The sequence below is a fragment of the Lygodium microphyllum genome, chromosome 12, assembly GCF_053477565.2.
Source record: "Lygodium microphyllum isolate KBCC chromosome 12, Lygodium_microphyllum_v1.1.10, whole genome shotgun sequence".
NCBI classification, from domain to species: domain Eukaryota; kingdom Viridiplantae; phylum Streptophyta; class Polypodiopsida; order Schizaeales; family Lygodiaceae; genus Lygodium; species Lygodium microphyllum.
Window position 1 is genome coordinate 10,085,932 of NC_141146.1, and position 22,122 is coordinate 10,108,053.

At 38.8% G+C, this 22,122-nt stretch overlaps 2 pseudogenes; both read right to left on the reverse strand.

Annotated features, from left to right (window-relative positions):
• Window positions 1–754: 754 nt before the first annotated feature.
• Window positions 755–867, reverse strand: LOC148027442 (U5 spliceosomal RNA; annotated as a pseudogene).
• A 4,289-nt stretch (window positions 868–5,156) lies between these two features.
• Window positions 5,157–5,265, reverse strand: LOC148027443 (U5 spliceosomal RNA; annotated as a pseudogene).
• Between the last annotated feature and the right edge of the window lie 16,857 nt (window positions 5,266–22,122).

A 22,122-nucleotide genomic window follows, 5' to 3' on the forward strand; every position in this document is an offset into this window, starting at 1 on the left:
GCTAATCATGGCAAGAATCTTAGTGATGTCGATCACAATTAGCAAAGTGATTATAGTCATTAATGGTAGGTTGCAGTGATTGTTGTCTCTATGCTAAGGCGACACCAGGGTGGATGAAATGAGTGGTTGGCATGAGTATACTTTTTGTGCTATTTTGGGTGACTGCTTTCCAATGGCTTGCATTTCCCAAGCTAGAGTGAGTTGGTAATCATGTGCACTTGTGTAAACAATTACTTGTTATGGACTAAAGCCATGATGATGTTGCATTCAAACATGAGTTAGATCATGGATGCAATACACATGGGGGCAGTCAATGTGGCTCGTGAAGGGTCAATGCCACAAATGTCAAAAATAACATGTGGAACATCTGGTGATCTCATGAGTGCATGGGTGAGCGTGAGCATGAGTGAGATACTATATCAGTATGCACTCATGCATGAGTTTGCCACGATTTGCCTTTATGAGTGTGCCTATGAGGCTTTATAATGATTATCTCAAGTGACCATTGTCTCCTTGTGGAATGTTGAGCATGTGAAGAACACGGGCTCGCTTCCATGCGCAGTGCCAAGCGTGGTGAAGGTGACGATGAAAATACGGTATTTGTCCAAGCAAGCCGTGGAGATATATCTTGAATACATCAGATTTTGCTCGATGTTTTAGAGCTTTGAAGCGGTGGTTGTGTAGGCCCAAGAGCCAGCGATCTACAGGTTCGAGCCCTCCAGGTTGCGTTGGTTTGTAAGGGCCCTCCTCAGAGCTAGCGAGGGGGCTACGCCAATAATTAGGATATGCTGTTTGTCTGTGCCGGGCACACGGTATTCTTTAGTAAAAGGCGAAAGAATAGTTCGCTCTGTGCCCAACACGCAGCTTTTGGGCACGCAGCTTCCTGAGTCTGCTGCTTGGCCAGGGGAGGCAATTTATACTCCCCTTCTCGTGCCTGCGCATACCCTGCAACGCCCCGCATGTGGGAGGCAATACACACACACACACACACTCTCTCTCTCTCTCTCTGCGCGATGCCTAGGCAACGCTCCACAAAACTCCTAGACTTCGTGCGGGCACTCCCACCTTGCCATTTTACCCCTACAACTAAGATCAAGACAAGACGTGATGTTTGGAAACCTCCAAACCTTGACGGCCTTCGCTATAAAAACCGCCGCCCAATATGACCACCTTCCTCATCGCGAGTGGCTTTACACCTGTTCTCTTCTTCAAAGTTCAAAAGCCTAATTCGAAAGGGAGGGCTTCAATCAAGGCATCTAGTGATTTGACCTTGTTTCAAGCCCTGCAAGATGCTTAAGGTTGTTCACGACGCTCCTGTTTCAAGTCATGTTGAAAACATGAAGATTGCTTCAAAGACTAGTGACCATAGCTCCCACATAATCATGTTGTGTGAAGAGCAAAGGACTCCCTTGAATGGCAACACAAGTCACTCTGGGAACAATAGGTCTTTATCTATTTAACGTTGACATATGTTGAGCATTTTAGGCTCCCATACAAGCTCTTACCCTCCTACAATTCTTTTCTCAAAGCTCTAAAGCCTTAGCATCAAGCAATGGCTATCCGCTAAAGTGTATAACATGTTAGAGAACAGTCAATGAATTTTAGGATTGATCAGTGTGGATTTCAATCAGCAAGGTAGGTAAAAATGGTACTCCTTTGCTCCTTGTCATGCAAAGATTAAGGCTTCATGGGTTTGGTGAAGAGATAATGCCATGGGAAAGAAAGAGAGAGAAAGATCTACCGTGGGAGCTTGTAGAAAACTTGAGAAAGAAAAGGGAAACCCTATTCTTGAAAAGTAACCATAGTTTGAGGCTCTCTAAAGTCCGTGAGCTCTTTTTTCTGTTCTAGGATCACCAAAATGACCTCTGAGATTACCATGACTTGCTAAATTTGGCACAAAACCTCCAGTTTCTTCATGATCTCTTCAAAGAACCTCAAAGATAGTAGGGTGTTGCTGCAATCCTGACTATTGAAATGTACAGGTCCTATAACCAAATCTTGAACTCCAGTTACCATGTATGATGTTAGTAACCATATCTAAGCTTGAAAATGACCTTGCCAAAATGGATCAAAAACCATGCTTTGATAGCATTGTAAAAGAGCTAGTTACTCAATTCCAAGAAAACATATAAAATGAACAAGAAGCATGAATAAGCCATGATCAAAGCAACAATAAGTGTAATCTCAGATGTCATGGAAAGAAAGAAATGTAGCATGTAGGAAGGCACACACCCCTTGCAATGGTGGTGCAAGGTACACATCCCTTACAATGGTGGGAGGTCCAAGAGGAGTCATCAATAAGATGATTTGATTAATGGCAAAAATATCACATGCACAATTACATCCTAGCCTTTTTATACTCCCTCTACACTTATGCTAAACCTATCCCAAGGTATTTATTTGCTCTATTGCACAAATGCACTTACATGTGCACTAGTCAAATTGCACAAGTGAGATAGGCCTAGCCCTTAGGAAGAGCATGAATTGGCTTACATGTTTGTGAAATATCATGTAAAGACCCCTCCATATCAATGGCCCTACATGTCATCACCATTCGATGACCTATGTCTTATTCCTCCTTGGTGCCATAAGTTAACTCTAAGCACCATAACCTCTCCACCCTTGAGATGTAGCCCCTTACTCATTACCCACTATATTACCAACTAGCTTCAACCTCAATAAGTTCCACCCCATCTTCAACTTTAGCCATTCATCAACATCAACTTTTTCTCCTCTACCAAGGCTCTTCATGGGGATAAATCCTAAAATTCCTCATCTTCAATGCAAGCTACATTATTCTACCTTCCACATGAGTGCCATGGGACTGGCACTCATGTAGGAGGGGGACATAATATTAACAAATAAGGATAGGATGCAAGATCAGGTAAATAGCACACTGTAATTTTTATTAGATAATTTTGGTAGCATAAAACTAATATCAACAAGGTGCAACAATGAATTGCACTATTATTTTTTGTACTTCGATATGTTTCACAATTAATTGATGTATAAAAACTAGACTCAAGCTCTGTCCCACGCAAAGTTGTAAGTTATTTTAATAGCACCACAAGGTTGGAGCATACACAAGTTAATTTACACCTTAGGGATGAGGTTTAAGCTAAGTAGGTTGCATGCACTTTTAGAAGACTAGTCTAGGACCATGGAAATGGACTAGATACTCATGAGGATGAGAAACCCCAAAAACTGTATGAAAATGATAAATCTAATAAAGAATGCTATTAATCTATTCGCAAACTTTGGGAGTCTTTGTTCTTGCTTCTCTTTTCATGCTTATATGAGAGAGAGAGAGAGAGAGAGAGAGAGAGAGAGAGAGAGAGAGAGAGAGAGAGAGAGAGAGAGAGAGAGAGAGAGAGAGAGAGAGAGAGAGTGTGTGTGTGTGTGTGTGTGAATGAGAGTGACAAACATAGTAGAGAGAATCTCTTGCCATTCTACCTTCTTTCTATGCATTTCTTCATGGTGAGACCCTAGAGGTGGAGGGTGTTGATGAGATGTAGCCCCTTCCTCATTATCCAACCACTAGAGTACCAACTAGCTTCAATGTCAATAAGTTCCACCCCATCTTCAACTTCTATCATTCTCATCAACGTCAACTTTCCCTCCTCTACGAAGGCTCTTCATGAATAATCCCAAAATTCCTCTTCTTCAATGCAAGCTACAGTATGCTACCTTCAATAGGAGTGTCAGTTCCATAATTTTGATAAATAAAGAATTACACTATTATTTTTGTAATTCTATATGTTGCACAATTATGTGATGTATAAAAATGAGAGTCAAGCTCTCTCCCACACAAAACTGTAAGTTCTTTTGATAGCACCACAAGGTCAGAGCATGCACAAGTTAATTTACACCTTAGGGGATAAGGTTAAAGCTAAGTAGACTACATGCACTTTGAGAAGAGTGGTCTAGGACAATGGAAATGAACTAGATACACATGAGGCTAAGAAACCCTAAAAAAATTGTATGAAAATGATAAACCTAATAGAGAATAGTATTCATCTATTTGCAAAATTTGGGACTCTTTGTTCTTGCTTCTCTTTTCATGCTTGTGTGGTGCACAGATCGGATGCTGTATGCTCGCGTACTGAGCACTGGAAGGTCCCCAAGAACAAAAGAACTCTACTTTTTGCACAAAACTCAAGGTAGAAAGCATGCACGACATGAACAAGAGACCAATTGGGTGCAATCTCCCCCCATGCCTTGTGTGAGTGCTCCACAAAGCATGTATTTTTATGTATTAATCATCTTCAAGCTCAAATAATAGCCCAAATTATAAAATAGCACGCTTTTGGCTTTTGAGTTTGCTTTAGTGCCAAATAGAAATAAAGCTAATGGGCGGGACGCCCAAAGAGTCAGGCATACCCAATACAATGTCCAAATACAAATATCATAATCGTGCGCCCATGCACATACAAAATAATAAATAAATATCCAACGCCTTAATAAATAGGCGCGAAAAAATATAGGCGCCATGCCTAAGGTATGCGCCCATCAAAATATAAGTGATAACTCGAATACACGCTATCCTCCAATGCTTTCCTCCGCCACTGCTGCTATCTCTACACATCAACAATTGAAGCATTCACAATCCTTAGTAAAATAATACAATTAAACCGACAAAAGTGAATACCTAGCAGTCTTCAGCTACATAAATAAATCAACTGGTTAGAAATCAATCCTAACCTTAATTTATCACGAGTGCGTACTCTAAACTCATAAACGTTTATTAATTTAATATGTATTTTGTGAAATCACCCGCTATGGAATCACCCATGTACACACTAAATTAACAAAACGCCCGAAAAGAATAGGCGTCCCCATCAACTTCTCGCACAAAGAATCCACTTTGTGTATGAGCCCCGGTAAATAAAGTTTACGGAATCCACCGTAAAACCTCACGGAATCCACCGTGAAATATGCCTCCTGGCATCATTGTGTGACAGTGAAGGAGAGGGAGTGAGTGAGTGTGAGAGTGAGGGACATGGTAGAGAGAATCTCTTACCATTCTACTTTCTTTGTATGCATTCTTCATGGTGAGGTGAGATGGAGGGTGTTGATGAGATCGAGTTGAGAGTGAGTGAAGGCCACATTGTGAAGCTCATCTTGCTCTACTTCTCGCCTTGTGGAGCCCCCTCAGAGCTAGCAAGGGGGCTAACCCAAAAAATAGGATATGCTATTTGTCTGTGTCGGGCACATGGTATTCTCTAGTAAAAGGCAAAAGAATGCTCTGTGCCCAACATGCAACTCCCTGAGTCTACTACTTGGCCAGGGGAGGAAATTTATACTCCCCTTCTCGTGCGTGTGCTGACCGTCTGACACCCCGCATGTGGGAGGCAACACACACACACACACACACACACACACACACACACACACACACTCTCTCTCTCTCTCTCTCTCTCTCTCTCTCTCTCTCGCGATGCCTAGCCAGCGCTCCACAAAACACCTAGACTTCATGCGTGCAATCCCACCTCCCCATTTTCAAAATTTACCTCTACAACTAAAATCAAGACAAGACGTGACATTTGGAAACCTTCAAACCTTGACGGCCTCTGCTATAAAAACCACCCAATATGTCGCCTTCTTCATTGCAAGTGGCTTTACGCCTTCATGAAATGCCACGACTGCACTAGATACCGCTATTGTTGCTTTTGGCCAAAGTGAAAAAAAGCAACCTTGCTTTTCAATGCATGGATTATCTCCAGACTACACCACAACTCCAAAAGGCAAGACTAGGGTTGCACACTAATGATTGGTTCAATGCCATCAATCCTCTTGGGTCTTTGGCCCAAACACTTTGCCAATCCTACCACCAAAGTAGTTGGGTGTCTTTGGCTTGTAATTATTTTGCTTGACACAAATTGGATGCAATATCCCCCCATGTATTGGGAGCGCTCTTCCCAATACACGTGCGTGGTTGTTGTTTTCCATGATGTTGCTCGGTGCATTATTGCCTCCTTCTTTATCCACATCGGCACAATGATTTGAGGGACACATTATATATGTGGTGTAGTAGCTCAATTGTGCACGTGCACATACCCCTGCTTTTTGTGTTTAGCATGACTTGTGTGGCCATTTTCCGTTATCGTGTCTTCATAATTAATGTTTAACTTACCTACGATTTCTTGCAAGAGGATTGCACTTTAATTGACGTGTATTTCTGTGTAGCTTTCCATTTTCCAATGTAATGCTTATTTTCGAATAATCATTTCAATGTTTTAGGAAGGAATTTTATCATTTGCAATTCTATATTATTCTCTATTGTTTGAAAGTATATCCTTGCACATATATGTCAAATTGTTGTGCTCCTATCACATGTACGGTGATCGTTGGGTAGCATTCTTTGCCATCCTCATTTCATGCACTTGTCAAAAAATTGTGGTGCTCGATGTTTTTCTTTGAATCTGATTGAGTGCCTCCTCCCACAAATCCATTGGTAGCTCCACGATTCAAGGCGTGCTCTCAAACAAGCTCCATCTCCAAAATTTGAGCTTTGACCTACATAGTCACTGCACAAGGAAAGAGAAGAGAAAAAGGAGAAGATGAAGAGAGAAGAAGAAGAGCTTCCCATGGTCCCTCACTCTCTCACACACACACTCTCCCTCTCTCCCACTCCCTCTCTCATGCACAAGAAGGAAACAAGAGCAAGAAGCAAGAAGAGAGCAAGTTTGGCCATGCACAAGAAAGAGCTTCTTCATTCATTTCTTGACTTTTATACATGCACTATCCCCTCCTTGGGCAGCCATCCCCTTTTTGGTATGGCCTTTGTCCATTTCTCTACTCTCTTTCCTCCTCCTTCCTATTAGCGTAGGCCTCAACCAACACTTCTCATTCTTTACAACTTGCATGCCCAGCACTCTTTCACAAAATGAATTGCAATGCCATTGGTGCTTTTCTTGCTAACATATTAACATGTGTTTATTATTGTGCACTTCCTTTTATATTTGAGACTCCTTCTTTATTCACACTAGCACAATGGTTCGAGGGACACATTGTATATGTGGTGTAGTAGCTCAATTGTGCATGTGCAGATACCCTTGCTTTTTGTGTTTAGCATGACTTGTGTGGCCATCGTCTGTTATTGTGTCTTCATAATCGATGTTCAACTTATCCGAGGTTTCTTGCAGGAGGATTGCACTTTAACTGACGTGTATTTCTGCGTAGCTTTTCATTTTCAAATGCAATGCTTATTGTTGAATAACCATTTCAATGTTTTAGGAAGGAATCATATCATTTGCAATTCTATATTATTCTTCCTCTCAATTGTTTGAAAGTATATCATTGCACATATCTGTCAAATTGTTGTGCTCCTTTCACATATACGGTGATCGCTGGGTAGCATTCTTTACCATCCTCATTTCGTGCACTTGTCAAAAAATTGTGGTGCTCGATGTCAACTAGCTCTTCCTCAATCCAACCTTGGCTAGCCTCATCATTACAATTGGAAGAGCTATACACAAAGTTTGATGTGGTTAAATTTATGTATATTGTAGGATTACGTAGATGTCACCTATTATATCCGTCTCGTATATCTATTATATAATCAAGGCATGCAATGGATTCCATCTCTTGTGGAGCTCGACATCTCAACATAAGCAACACAAAATAGGCATCACTAGAAGAAAATGTGGACCACTTTGTACCAATAAAGACCACAATATACATGTCATTCTATTGTCACCAAACTATATGGAAAAACTCTCTATGCTAAGTTGATACAAGTACAACTTTTGAGCACCATGGACTTGTTAATATTTTTCTCAAGAACAACAAGAGATCCATTCTTGATAATCCTTTGGTGTGTTAGATTGTTGCATTAATAGCTAACACACCATACAAGACTTAACATGATAGAATCTAGCATTATTGATGTGCTTGCATTTAATATGTTGCACAATCTAGTGATACAAAAATACATATGACAATAGCATAATACTCACATCCAAAGATAGGGCTATGTGTCCTCAATACAGAATTGTTAGAAAGGATACTAGAAGTACATCATGAAACTACTCCATTTGATACAATAATAGAACCAAAAAATATAAGAGATTGTTTGGTTATGGCTGATGACAAGATGTAAATGCGAATCCTATCCTCCTCTATGTACAAGATACATAAGCCTTAAATTTTGATTCTAGCTAAACCAAGCTATCATGATTGCAAACATCATGATATTAACATGCCTTCAAAGAGACATTGATAATTCCAAGTGTGCAAACAAGAACAACTCAAACAAGGAGGTAGTTAAGAACGTACTTCAGTATATCATATTTGTTTCTATAGTAGGCTCTCCATCATGGCATTGGTGAAGCTTGAAGGACCTAATCGCATTGGTTGATGTATGAAGTACTTCTTTTTTACATTTACTAGAAATGAGGTCACTAGTACAAAATGGGCTAAGATTCATGGATTGAAATCATAGCAAAGGAGTCAAATCCATAATTCTTATGAAAATGTTTTTCTATTGAGTGCACCATCCTCTTTCATATTAGATTTCATATTTTCAATCGATATATCCTAGCGAAAGCTTCTTTGTGTCCAACACCACATCATCTAGTGTGCGATTCAACATAGTGGCTCATTGCATGAACATAGCAAACATTGACAATACAACAAGCATTAACAATATACCAAGTACGATGAAGTAAACATGAATGCAAGGCATTGAATAACAAATGGTTCCACACATCGACATTTCCATAAAAAGTCACATATGCAAACACTTGTCATAAAGCACATGGAGACACAATTGCCCAAAAAGACATTTTGCACATAAGGAACACATTTTCTCCAAGACTTGCATACTCCATGCTCTCTAGAGTGATTAAAGAATAAACCTACAAATAGTCAATCTACTAGATGCATCAACCTTTATTCCAATGCCATGCACAAGGTCATGATTCACATACACAAACAAGAGGTTACCACATACCCAAATACATACCATGTACAATAGAGGGAAAAAACATTTGTGCATCTTTAAAGATGAAAAAAGAAATACACTTATTTCCTTTAGCACAATTTATTTTCATATTGTGTATACATAGACAAGACCTAGAAAGGAAATAATGAATACAAAGGTATATAAAATAGATATAATAGGTGTAGTTGACATCTATGCATTACTACAACATTAAAAAATTAAACCATATCAAACCTTGTATGTGGCTCTTCCAATTTCATTGAACAATGTATTTGAGGTAAAGAGCTAGTAGACATAGAGCATCCCATTTCTCAAGCAAGTGCGCCAAATGAGGATGGCAAACAATGCTAATCAATGACCATCTATATATGTGGAAGGCTTCAGGATAGCAATGAGCACCAAAAGTTGATAGATATGGGCAATGACATACTTTTGAAAAATCAAGAGGGAAATAATATAGGATTGCAAGCTGTACAATTTCTTCTTGAAACTTTCAAATTATTATTAAATAACAAACAAGTACCAGAAACATGCCAATCAAAATATAAAACTCTTGAAAGAAATCTTGGACAAGTTAGGCTTTGATTATGAAGACACAACAACTACACTACAAACAATTGCCACAAAAGTCATACTAGACACAAAAAGTAAGCGTATCTACACATACATAATTGAGCTATTGCACTACAAATACAATGTTTCACTCCAATCATTGTTTATGTGGATAAAGAAGGAGCCTAACAAATTCATGGAAAAGAACAACCACGCACACATAACTAAAAAGACATCACTTTCTTATTTAATAGGAAGATCTACAAAATAATCTAAAGAGTAGAACAACCCATTCAATAATATCAAAGGAAAAACATGCAAGAAATAGGGGAAGCCTTGTGAGAACCCCCTACTACCAGCTCCACATTATCTACCTTAGCCAATACAAATACTAATATCTCCTCAAGTACTCCTTTAGCCTCAAACAACATTGAAGAGATAGTTGCAAAGTGGCAATGCAAGGAGTAAAAAACAAACACTCCATTTGCAACATAATATGCAAGAGGAATCACAAAACATCAAAAGAATTATACAACAACACAAAACAAGGCCTTTCCAAAACATGAGGAAAGACTTTCAAACTTACTAGCCCTTGCATGACAAATTTGAGACAAGATAGAAGGGGTAACAAAGAATATATACAAGTGAGACAATAGAGAAAACAATAATCCTTTAGAACAATCCAACTATTGCAGGATAACAATGGACATTAAACAAGATATAAGCCTACTACTTTTTGAAGAGAAGAAACTTGATTGGCTAGTAGGAAAAATTTGTACTTGCTCTAAGCTACTCCTTTATGCTTCCATTTTCCAATTCAAAAACTTTTTGTCAAAGTATATTATGTGCTATGCATGAGAAAAACTATGGACATAGAGTGCACCTAAATTACTTCACTATATAACACAACACTTTGATTAACTTAGACTCATAAACACAATCTTGAGTAGACAAAGACATAGTTTGAAAGTACAACATTGCATTCAAATGATTATCTAGTACACTCTTTTATAGTTGCAAGATGGTACCACTTTTCTCTCCTTAAGCTTATGCAATACAAGGCAACTCTTCTAGACTGTTGCATGTTCCTTGCCTCACTACTCCATACAAAGAGGCTATCATAGGAGTGTGACTACATATTTGTCAACAGAAATCATAATGACTTTCAATAAGTGTGCCTAGTAGCCAAGCTTGTGATGCCACCGATGTTTTCATCTACCACCAACTCTAGTGGGAGGTAAACAAATAGTGAATGAATTTAGGAAGGGGACATGGCAGATCCTCCTCAAGAGGTCGTGATATGGGATATGCTAGTGATAGTCAGCAAAATAGGTTAAATCAGTAGTTCAGTGAAATGCAAATTTCAAGAGGCATGAAAACTTTAGAGGCAAGGGGAGCTCTACAGGAAGAGGTGGATAGCAAAACATAGATTCTAGAAATTCTTGTATTATGTGTCATTAGCATGGCAAAATAGGTATTTTTGCATCCCATTTTTATACTAAGAAGGATGATATCCACAATAGTAAATTGCAGCAAGGAAAACATGCATTATCTTCACGACAAAATAAAGACAAAATTGAGCACTTGTTTGTTATGCAATATATGATGAATGCTATTACAAGAAAGAGAACATATGATGATATATGATATGTTGATTTAGATGCATGTAATCATATGATCAGCTATGCTAAATGGCTTGGAGAGATGCATGATTTGTAAAATGTAGGTTATATGTAGATGGGTGATGATTTATGTCACCCAATTTCACACATTGAAAAAGTTCCCTTGTCCTTGCATGATGATTAGACAAAGAGTCTATTAGATATATTATACGTGCCATCCATCATAAAAAGTTTAGTGTTTGTTAATAACCAAATGGTAGAGCAATAGATATAGGTTCAATTTAATGCAAAAGAATTTTTTGTGGAAGACTTCAATGATAAGTGAAGGTTGGTTGCAAAAGGAAGTAGAGTTGGTTACATATTCACTTTACATGCTAGAATTTCTGTTATGAATGCTGTTATGTATGCTAAAGGCAAATGAGTGGTTGTAGACAAAGGAAATAATAAAATCTTAGATGGTAATGATGCATCTACTAGTCATTTGGGATTTGATAGAGATTCCAATGGTTTAGAGAGTTTTAATGATGAGCTTGGTATTCCTTCAGTTAGGACACCAGGTATACAAGGAGCACCTAGTAATATAAAAGCTCCACTGAGTGATCCAATGCTACACAGGTCTAGCAAGGTTAGATATCCTATTAAAATATTTGGTTTTGAAGTTTTTGTAACTCACCATTATAATTATATGGTAAAGGTGATTGAGGATGTTGAGCCCACTTTTTTTGAGAATGTTGTTGGTCATGCCCATTGGGATGCATCAATGGATGAGGAGATGCAAGCATTAGAGGCCAATAAGGCTTGGGATGTAGTATCATTACCTAAGGGAAAGAAAGGTATTGGCTATGAATACGTCTACAAAATCAAGAATAAGATAAATGGTTCTATTAGAAAGTATAAGGCTAGGCTAGTTTCAAAAGGCTATGCTCAAACATATAGATTATGTTATGAAGAGACATTCAATCCAGTTGCTTGGATGGCAGCTGTTAGATGTATGATTACTTTGGCAGTAGGCAAAGGCTAGAGTTTGCACCAAATAAGTGTAAATAATGCATTCTTGCATGGTGAATTGCAAGAAGAGTTGTATATGGAGTAGCTAGCAGGTTATGAGGATTTACAACATCCCACATATGTGTGCAAGTTAAAGAAGGTGCTCTACGGGCTTGAAGACAACCCTCCCATGATATAAAATGAAGAGAAAACCAATGATAACAAAGCGTGCAAAATCTATGCACATTGCTGAGTCATTAATCTCAAAACAAAAAAGAACCACAAATCTCTCAACAATGAACAAACTCATCATCTTCATCATCCTCCATAGTTTCCATTGTACAAAAGAAAAAGGGAAAGAGAAAATTTTACTCAAAGACAAGAGAGGAGAGAACTTTTTTTACACCATAAAAAAGGAGAATGTGTGTCTTTCAAGAAAGGGGTGAAGTGAGTGTTGGGAGTAAAGGCCCCTGTTCCTAGCTACCCATGTAAGAGTTACACTGATAGTAGACACAATATGGATTAGTTACCCACACACATGTACACTACACGTGGCCAGTGCCCGTCACTATCACTTTATTCTTTAGTCTTTCAATGACATTTGAATAAAGGAAAGGCCAGTCACACATTGTGACTGTTGGAGTTCCCACATCTTATGTCTTTCTCTCTCTTGCTCTTTCTCCTTTTAGCATAGATCTTGCTTCTGCTCTGTGCTTTCACTTTTGGACCCACTTCCTTCAACTAGTATCATAGCCATCTTCCTCAAGAGCTCGAGCATTACTTCATCATTCAAGATACCTACAGCAATTCACAATTAGTGGTAGCCATGCCTTCCATTTGAGGTAAGCTTTGATCCCTTACTTTTATGAGATTGTGTTGGCTTCTTTCAAGCCATGGGTAGACTTTTCCAAGTCCCTTAAAGTGCTTCCCCAAACCAATTTCCATAATTAGAAGTAGGATCAAGAGTAGCAATAACAACATGAATTGCACTTGCTATTGTTGCCCACTTTCTAACTCTCTTTGACATATCCTCTAGCTCCTATAAGCTCTAGGTCACTTTGGCCTTCTTCCCCAAGCTCCCCATCATCGATATTGTGCATCTTTGGTGAAGCTCCTAATCTCTATTCTAGTTGTTTATGAACAATAGACTTGCTCTCACATATTTGAAACATTGTCTACTCAAATATTATGGCTCTCGTATTACTCTACTAATGCCAACTTGATGTTGGCACATTGGTAGATGTTTGGCTATTGCTTGGAGATGCTCGCTAGGCCAAATTGACCTCTTTTGTATTAGTTTATAGGGTTTGTTTCATTGTTGATATGATAGGGTAGCACAGTATTTTATTAGGGATCTTGTATGCATATTGCCATTGGATGCTTCCGAGCATTTTAGATGCTACCTTGGGGTAAACCATTGATCTTCCATGCTTGGTTATGCTCTTTACATGATCTTGAGGTGAAATTGGAGTTTTGACTTTTGAAATTGGCTATCATTCACTATTATGTATGGTCATTATATGCTACCGTAAGAGCTTTGCAAGTTACTTGGGTTGGATGCTCCTAGATTTATACTAATTGGATCTTGGATGTATAGATGCCTTCCACATGATGTTCTGAGCTTTGTTTGCTCATTTAGAATTTGACTTTTATTTCAATGGGAGCTGTTGGGCTTTATGTATTGAGCTAAAATTAACTTTTGGATGTTACATTGAGCATTTGGTTATGCAGTTGAGCTTGAGGGTCTTATAGTGAGACCATGGGAGATGTACATACTCCCATCATGATTTATGTATGTAATTGATGGTTAGTGGGCTAATTTGACATTACTTTTGGACTGATATCTATCTATGTCGCACTATCTTTAGTGAGTATCCATCCTACTTGGCTATGTATTGAGCTTCTGTTACATTGTTTAATTACTTGTGCCTTTGGTTAGTCTCTTCTATTATCCATGAGACCTACTCTATGCATAATGGTTATGCCTATGGGATGTATCTCAGTCTGACACATTGATCCTTTGACAGTTCTTAATGTCAGTTGCATATTCACTCATTGCTAGTTTCCCTAGCAGTTGCAACTTTCCTTGTATCAAGTTTGCCCCTCTTTGACATTGATTTCTTGCATCTATATTTCATTTTTAACATGTTGTAATTGTAGTTTACTACATTGTTTATGTGAATAGTCACCTCCATTTGACAATCTTTTGCAGTAAATTTGTGGACAACTCTTTACTTAGTTCAGTACCTCTTGTTTTCAACTTGATTTGAGAGTTATTTTGGGGTTGATTGTTAGGTTATTACAATAGCCTATTCTACCCTTCTATGCACTTGCTCGGTCCCATTATGGCTAGTGGTTCTAATGATAGTGCTATCTTGAATATTGACAAGTTGGATGGTACCAACTACAACTATTGGAAGGCCCAAATCTGACAAGTTTTAGTGCAAAAAATATAGATTAAGCCTTTGAAATATGAGGGTGTCAAGCCTAAATGTATTGATGCAAATAATTGGGTTGAAATGAATGAGCTAAGTCCACGATCATATTGTTCCTCTCTAAGTAGGTTTTGCATAATGTTGCCTCTGATGGGTAGTCCATATGGACTTATGGGATAAGATTCGCAATGTCTATGATAAGCAGAGCCCTGCTTCTCAAATGTATTGGTTGAAGCAACTCATGGTCCTTTGCATGAAGGAGGCCACTTCCATGTTAGCCTATTTAAATGAGTTTCATTCCATTCTCAGCCATTTGTCTTCACAAGGGATTGAATTCAAGGGTAATCTTGGTTACACTACCTCAATCATGGGATATATATTCAGCTAGAGTGCCGTAAAATGTACGAGGACAAAAGTGCAAGCAAAAGGGCAAGGGTAAAGTACATGATAAAAATGATGATTGCAACATTGTCCCTAGCAAGTCTAGCTTTAACATTGAAGAGATTAATGTCATATAGACTGATTTTGATTATGATTTTATACTTATAGCTTCTTCTCTTGATATTTACAATTGACTAATGCCTTGTCTGGATATTCTCAGTGTTGGTTGATAGAGTCATGGGCTTTCTTTTATATGACCCCTTGTAGAGAATGGTTTCACTCCTATCATAATATGACTGAATATATCCATTTGGGTAATGGCCTAGCATTAGAGATAGTTGGCATTGGTGATATCATGTAGTTTAGTTCAAGTTGCACATTCACTCTTCATGATGTATTGGCTCTCACAAAGAGCCTTATCTCTGTTAGCACTTTTGATGATGGAGGTTATATTGTCTCTTTTGGTAATTCCTCATAGAAGATTACCCATGGAATCTTGTCATTGCACGTGGTGCTAAGTTCAATATGCTCTAGCCCTTGCTTGTATCTAGATTAATTGACCATGTTTTGGTAGTGGATGTAGTTCCACATGTATCTCTTTGGTATCATCACCTTGGGCACATGTCTTTGAAATGAATGAAAACACTTACTTATTTGTTGTAGCATATTCCATCCCTTGATTATAAGTGCTTTGAGTCTTATGATCACTGTTTCTATGGTAAACATACACGTAATACACATAAAAAGTATGGTATGACACACTTCGATAAGCCTCTGACTCTTGTTTATTTGGATGTATGTGGTTCCATGCCATGAAAGTCATTAGGAGGTGTGAAGTATTTCGTTACATTCATTTATGACTATACACTTGGGTAAGCCTTTAGCTCTTGTTTATTTGGATGTATGTGGTCCCATGCCTTGCAAGTCATTAGGAGCTGTGAAGTATTTTGTTACATTCATTCATGACTATACACATAAGATCTAAGTATATCATATTAAGTAGAAATCAGAAGTCTTGGCTACATTCCAATGTTGGCTTGCTTTGGTTGAGAACAAGTTTGGGTATAGGTTGAAATGCCTAAGGTGAGATAATGGGAGTGAGTATATCTCTAAAGCCTTTGAGTACTTTTATTATGAGAGGCACATTAAGCATCAGTTAACCACCTTGTACACCCCACTTTAGAATGATTGAGAGTGGATTTTAAACCTACATTTTGAAGTAGAAAAGACCTCAGGAGGCAGTAAAAGACCAATTTTTCATGCTAAATAAAATGGTTGTGGATCAATGATATGGAGTTTTCCTAGATGGAGTTTGATGCCATGAACCCAACTCAAATCTCGGTTCATTGATCAGAGTGTGTTTGACCCCCCATTTGATCCTCGCAAAGGTTTGGTGTTATGAAGCAACTATGTGATCCAGGAGCCAAAAAGTGCATGTCAATGGCTAGATTTATAGATTTCGACATCCAAAGCCAACTGTCTAGTCGTATCTTGAATCCGAGCTTGTTTGGGTCTCTGTTTGTGAAAAAACCACTTTGCCACAGTGTGAACACAAGGACATGAACCAGTTTTTTTGTGGTTAAAGCTTAATGAGCTTAGTTAGAGGAAAGAATGACACAAATTTTATGAAATGTGAGGGGGGGGGGGGGAGGGGGGATGTTGCCATTTTTCTTCAGCACTCCATTTTTGGATTTAAAAATGTCATTTTGATGCTACTGATCATGAGGGGAATGCAGTGAGTTCCTCAATTTCCTCGCCTTCCATCACGAAAAATTGATCAAAAAATGATGCACTAATTGAAAAGATTTGATTTTAGTCTTTCTCTCTCCTCTCTCCTCTTTATGTTCTCATGGGTAGTGTATGAGAGAAGGGGGTGGGTTGAGATGAAAGATTTTGATTGTACAATGATGCAAGAGCATAAAGAGACATAAATGGAGGTTGGACGGATAGTCAACGGCCATTGAAGAGTGTCAATGAGCCTCCAATTTCGAAATATATATGTCATAAGGCATGATTTCATTTGAGTAAGTTATCGATTTCATTGTTTTATGATTAATTTTGGTTGGATATGGTTTGAAATGATTGTATTTGATTGCCAATGTTCTGATTTATCAGCCATGTTAAAGAAATCACACAAAAAATCAATTGTATAATAGTTTTATGCTAAACACGCAAAACTCAAGACTATGCAATTTAAGAAAAATTATGTGATTTTTTAGTTTTTTGTTGTGCGTATGATGTCCCTATGGGTTGGAACATGATAAGAAAATCATTCTTAGTAAGATCAATCAATCTAAACCAATAAATTGGTAAATATCAATAAATTTCTATAAAAATAGAAAAAATAGAGAAAAATAAGTTTTTTTCACATCAAAAAATTAATATTTATGTTTGTCAATGTATGGTAGATTTGAAGCATGAAGTTTAGCCTCAATTTAGTCCTATCTCTATGTTAAAGTGGATTTTTATTGCTTTCGTAAAATAAAAATATGCCTTAACCTTACCAATGAATGCATAACTCTAAATGGTAGGGAGAAGGGGATTGTTGGGTGTTTAAAGTACACTGAGTTCTGATGTTTCATGATGCATGGTATGTAGGGTTTGTTGTTTTCTAAAATTAAAAGGGTAGCTTGGTACTAGCCCTAAGCAACGTAGCAATCACATATTAGAAGAAAAGCATGAAAAGAATTGTTTTCGCACTATCACAATCTTGCTAATGAATAAGCTTGTTTGAGCATGGCAGTCATACATAATTGCATTACGCGCACCATATGGTATCATATCCTAGATGCATAGAACCTATTTATATGAGTGATGACCTAGATTGAGAGTGTAGGGTATCCCAAGCTTTAGAGTTAGAGATTCCATTCTTTAGGGGATATTTGGTGAGGTTTATCTATTATCTCTTGGACCGATCAATTGAAAGAGTGGACTTTGTTTTGAATGTGTTCTATGTTCATGGCACATCTTTGGGGCCGATCCCCGAGGTGAAGGAGAGCCATAGTGGAGCCACGATGATTAGCTGAGGGGTGCTCCCTTTGTGTGTGCTTACATGGTGTATAACACCAACATGTTTAGGAACTCTCTCTGAAGAGTGTGGGAAAGAATTATTCCTTAGACTACAAATCATACAAACACTAAGTTCTTAGACACTCCTAGCCACGAGGCCATGCGGGGTGGTTTGAGGTGAGTAGTAGGGGCTTGGCTAGTGACATAGAAGTAGTTTCGGGCCCATTTTAGGTCCCAACAAGTGGTGCATTTGCCAGGAACTGCTAATAAGTGGTAGTTTCCGAATCTCGATCAATAGAAACCAGTTTATTAGTATATGCCAAAAGACAATGAGATAGATTCAAAAGACTGTAAAGTTAAACTTCAGAAGCAAGAAAGAGCTGAAAGGGCTAGACGACTGGTTGAAATTATTAGAAGATATTCTCCGCAAAGGAGTAGTCCAATATCCTTACAAGGGAGGGGTCTTCATAACGCTAGCCCCACGTATAGTCCATTTAGGAGGAGGAAGTTCTAGTACTTTCTCCCTTTGAGTCAGTCACTGTCCACAAGTGGAGCAATAGTTTCGATCGTTCAAACCCCTTTAGCAAATCTGCTTGTTACTATGGCATAACCCATTACAATTCCCAACAAGAACATCAAACTTTCCAGCCTTAGGGTTTCCTCTATCCATTTTTAATGGGTTAGCATAGGAAGATGTGGAACTTCATATCAATGAATTCCAAAAGTTAATGTTTAAGTGTCTAATCTAAGATGAAGGACACTTGATAATGCTCTTTTAATATGACTCTGAAAGGATGAGCTATAGTATGGTATCACATCCTAGAAGCTAGGACCATAACTACAATTGACTTCTTCTTTGCGACCTTTCGAAGAGAGTTTGCCCCTGAAAGGGGAGATCAATATTGGATATGTGTCCTCAATGTAACATGTCAAGAATCTCACAAGAATGTTCGTGGGTATGCCAAGAAATTGAAGAAAGTATTTCATAATTTGCAAACCTATATTCCTATTCCAGCTGTTGCTTAATTGCAATACTTTTTTAATTGACTGGACTCTAACATTTAAGTGCAGTTGAGCAGTGTTGCTCTTTGTGATATCTCGACTTTAATTTCAAATCTTTCCGACTTCTTGCAAAATGGACTTGAAGGACTCTAAACCATTAAATAGAGAAGGTCTTGAGCAAAATGGTCCGAGGTTTGTAACCCAACATTTTTCCGAATTGATAAGGATTGTAACCATCTGTCATGGAAGTTACCATGTGAATGTGAGTCATGGGGCATAAGTCAAATTTGACCAAACCCATTTAAAATTTGGCAAGCAAGACAAATCACAAATCTTTAAAGCTTATGAAAATAAAGAAGAAGGAGAAGAAGATGTCTTGAATCAATGAGACTATCGATTTTAGAGGATGCATTGATTTGAGTAGCTCCAGTAGTTCAGGAGATCAAACAAATGCCAAGAAATGCAAAAATTTGGAACAAAAATAGCAGAGGCCCCATCCAAACCGAAGATGCCACATCAAGAGCTCCTACAACACATTACTAATAAACTTGGAAGCCTTTCGTTGAATTTGGTGCAAGGATTATGGGCCCCTCCCCTCACAAATGAAGGCAATCGAGGTCCAAGGAGACAAGAAAGAGAGTATGTTTGCTATAATTGTGGGGAGACTCGCCATGGTATGTACTTTTGCCCTCATCCTAGGCACTTGCCAGGAAATGGATTCTAACCAAGAAGGAGGGGACAACAAGTGACACCACCTAGGGAGAGGCTTGTTCCATCGAATCTAGGGCCTCCACCGCCGGTTCAAGTTCTCCAGCATCCTCGACCACTTGCAGAGGTGCCGCCCTTGCCTATCCAGTCACAAGAGAATCGTGATGCTAGGATGATTAGTTTGGATGAGAGTGATATCAAAGGGAAGGCCAAAGTAGTAGAGGTTGAAATAATGCTAGTGAAGAAAGCCCGTAGAATTGAGAGAATGGAGCCTACACCACCAGAGGATGTTGAAAATATGGAAGAGGAGGCAGAGTCTTCAAAGGTTGCAAAGACACGCAGTAGTAAAAAGAGGAGGGTTCGCTCACACCGACACATTGAGCTAGATGATTTTTCCCTGGGTAAAGGTACTAGAGCTTATGATTTGCTTGCTGATGTGAGGGATCAAGGGCCAAAAATTTCATGGCCGCAATTACTACATCTATCTCCAACAGCACGGTGACAATGGTCAAAGATGGTAAGCATTAGACCCATGAAGAATAGACATGTGAATGCAATCTAGGCTAGAAAGATGAAAGATATTGTGCCTCTAGTGGAAGCCGAAATCAATGGGCAGAGAGTATCAAAGACATATGTGGATGGAGGTGCAGAGATTTGTGTCATGATGGAAGAGTTGATGCATCGTTTGGGATTAGAGGTAAATGAAACTACTGAATTTGGGGCCAAAATGGCTAACAATGTAGTAGTAAATTGTTTGGGAGTTATAAAGAAAGTCAAGGTAAAGGTGTGTGGAGTGCAATTGGAGCTTGACATATATGTGATGCTAGTGAAGGGGGAAGGCTATCGACTCATTCTCGGGCGACCATGGCTAATGGGAATGAAAGCTAGACAAGATTGGGAGACAATGGCTTTAGAGCTAAGGCCACAAAAGGGGCTGTAGAAAAAATGGAAGAGCACTATCTACAACATGAATGAGGGCCGATAGGAGGATCTTGTGTTAGAGACCATCGCTGATGAATGGAGTTCCAGCGAGAGGATTGGTCATCTACGACAGAGGGGGAGTCTTCTAATGAGGAGGAAGAAAGCTCTCTAGAAGTGATGGGGATTACATTAAAAGGGCTTTCTAGTAGTGAAATTCCACAATAGCTTATTGAGAAGGAGGGGTTAGAAAAAATGTTGGCTAAGGATCTATCAGTTGAGGAGAAGGCAACCTACATGGAAGTAGTGATAAAACACTTTGCACTTTTTATTTCTAATTATGAACACATCACAGGTGTGACAACAGTACAACATCACATTAATCTAAAAGAGGGAGCAAGGCCAATGGTGCAGTGACTATGACGGTTGGGAGTAGTTCAACAAAACGCTCTACTTATTGAGGTGCATCGACTTTTGAAGGTAGGTTTCATCTATCCAATAGGAGACTCAGAGTGGGTTTCACCTGTAGTGGTAACACCCATCAAGAAGAATGGCAAATGGAGGATTTGTGTGGACTACAAGCTGCTAAATGCTGCAACAAAGAGAGATCACTTTCCTCTTCCCTTTCAGGATGAAATACTCAATGAGGTGGCTGGGCATGAGAGATATACTGTTTGTGATGGGTATTCAGGTTATTTCCAGATCCGAATAGCTGAGGAGGATCAACAGAAGACCACCTTCATCACGCCTTGGGGGTGTTTTGCTTACAAAGTAATGCCATTTGGATTGACAAATGCCCCAGCTACCTTTCAGCGATTCATGAATTATGTCTTCCAGCCATATTTTGGGAAGTCCGTCAGGGTCTTTATTGATGCTTTTTGTATTTATAGTTCTAAGGCTCTACATCTAGGGAAGGTGGATGAAGGTTTCAATCGCCTCACACAAATGGGGGGTAGCTAAACCATGAGAAGTGTCATATTGGTGAAAGTAGTGTAACTTTGTTAGGGCATGTCGTAAGTGAGAGGGGCATTGAAGCAAATTCAAACAAAATTAAGTTCCTATTGGTAGTGCCATCACCATCTTCTGTGAAGCAACTAACCTCTTTCATTCAAAAGGTGCGATATATGGGGCGGTTCATTCATCTCCTCTCCCAATTAGTATTTCCATTGCAACAGTTGACCCACTCTGAGGAGCTCCTATGGAGTGACGAAAGCGAAAGGTGCTTTCATGAGGTGAAGAAGGCTATTAGCACCCTTCCTATAATTTTTCATCCTTGCTGGGATCAAGTGTTTTTTGTCAACCCGAGTTTTGGGGAAGATGCTCTAGGGGCAGCACTAATACAAAAGGATGCTAAAACTGGCCTAACGAGGCCGGTTTACTTTTCTAGTAGAGTAATGACATCATCAGAACGAGGGTACAAGATGGTGGAGGTGATGGTTTTGTCTCTAATGTTTGCTGTAAGAAAGTTTTGTCCTTATATTTTCCTTAGACCATTCACAGTGATCATGACAGAAGAGCATTTTCCCTATGCCTTACAGCACATGGATGTTTTAGCCAGAATCGC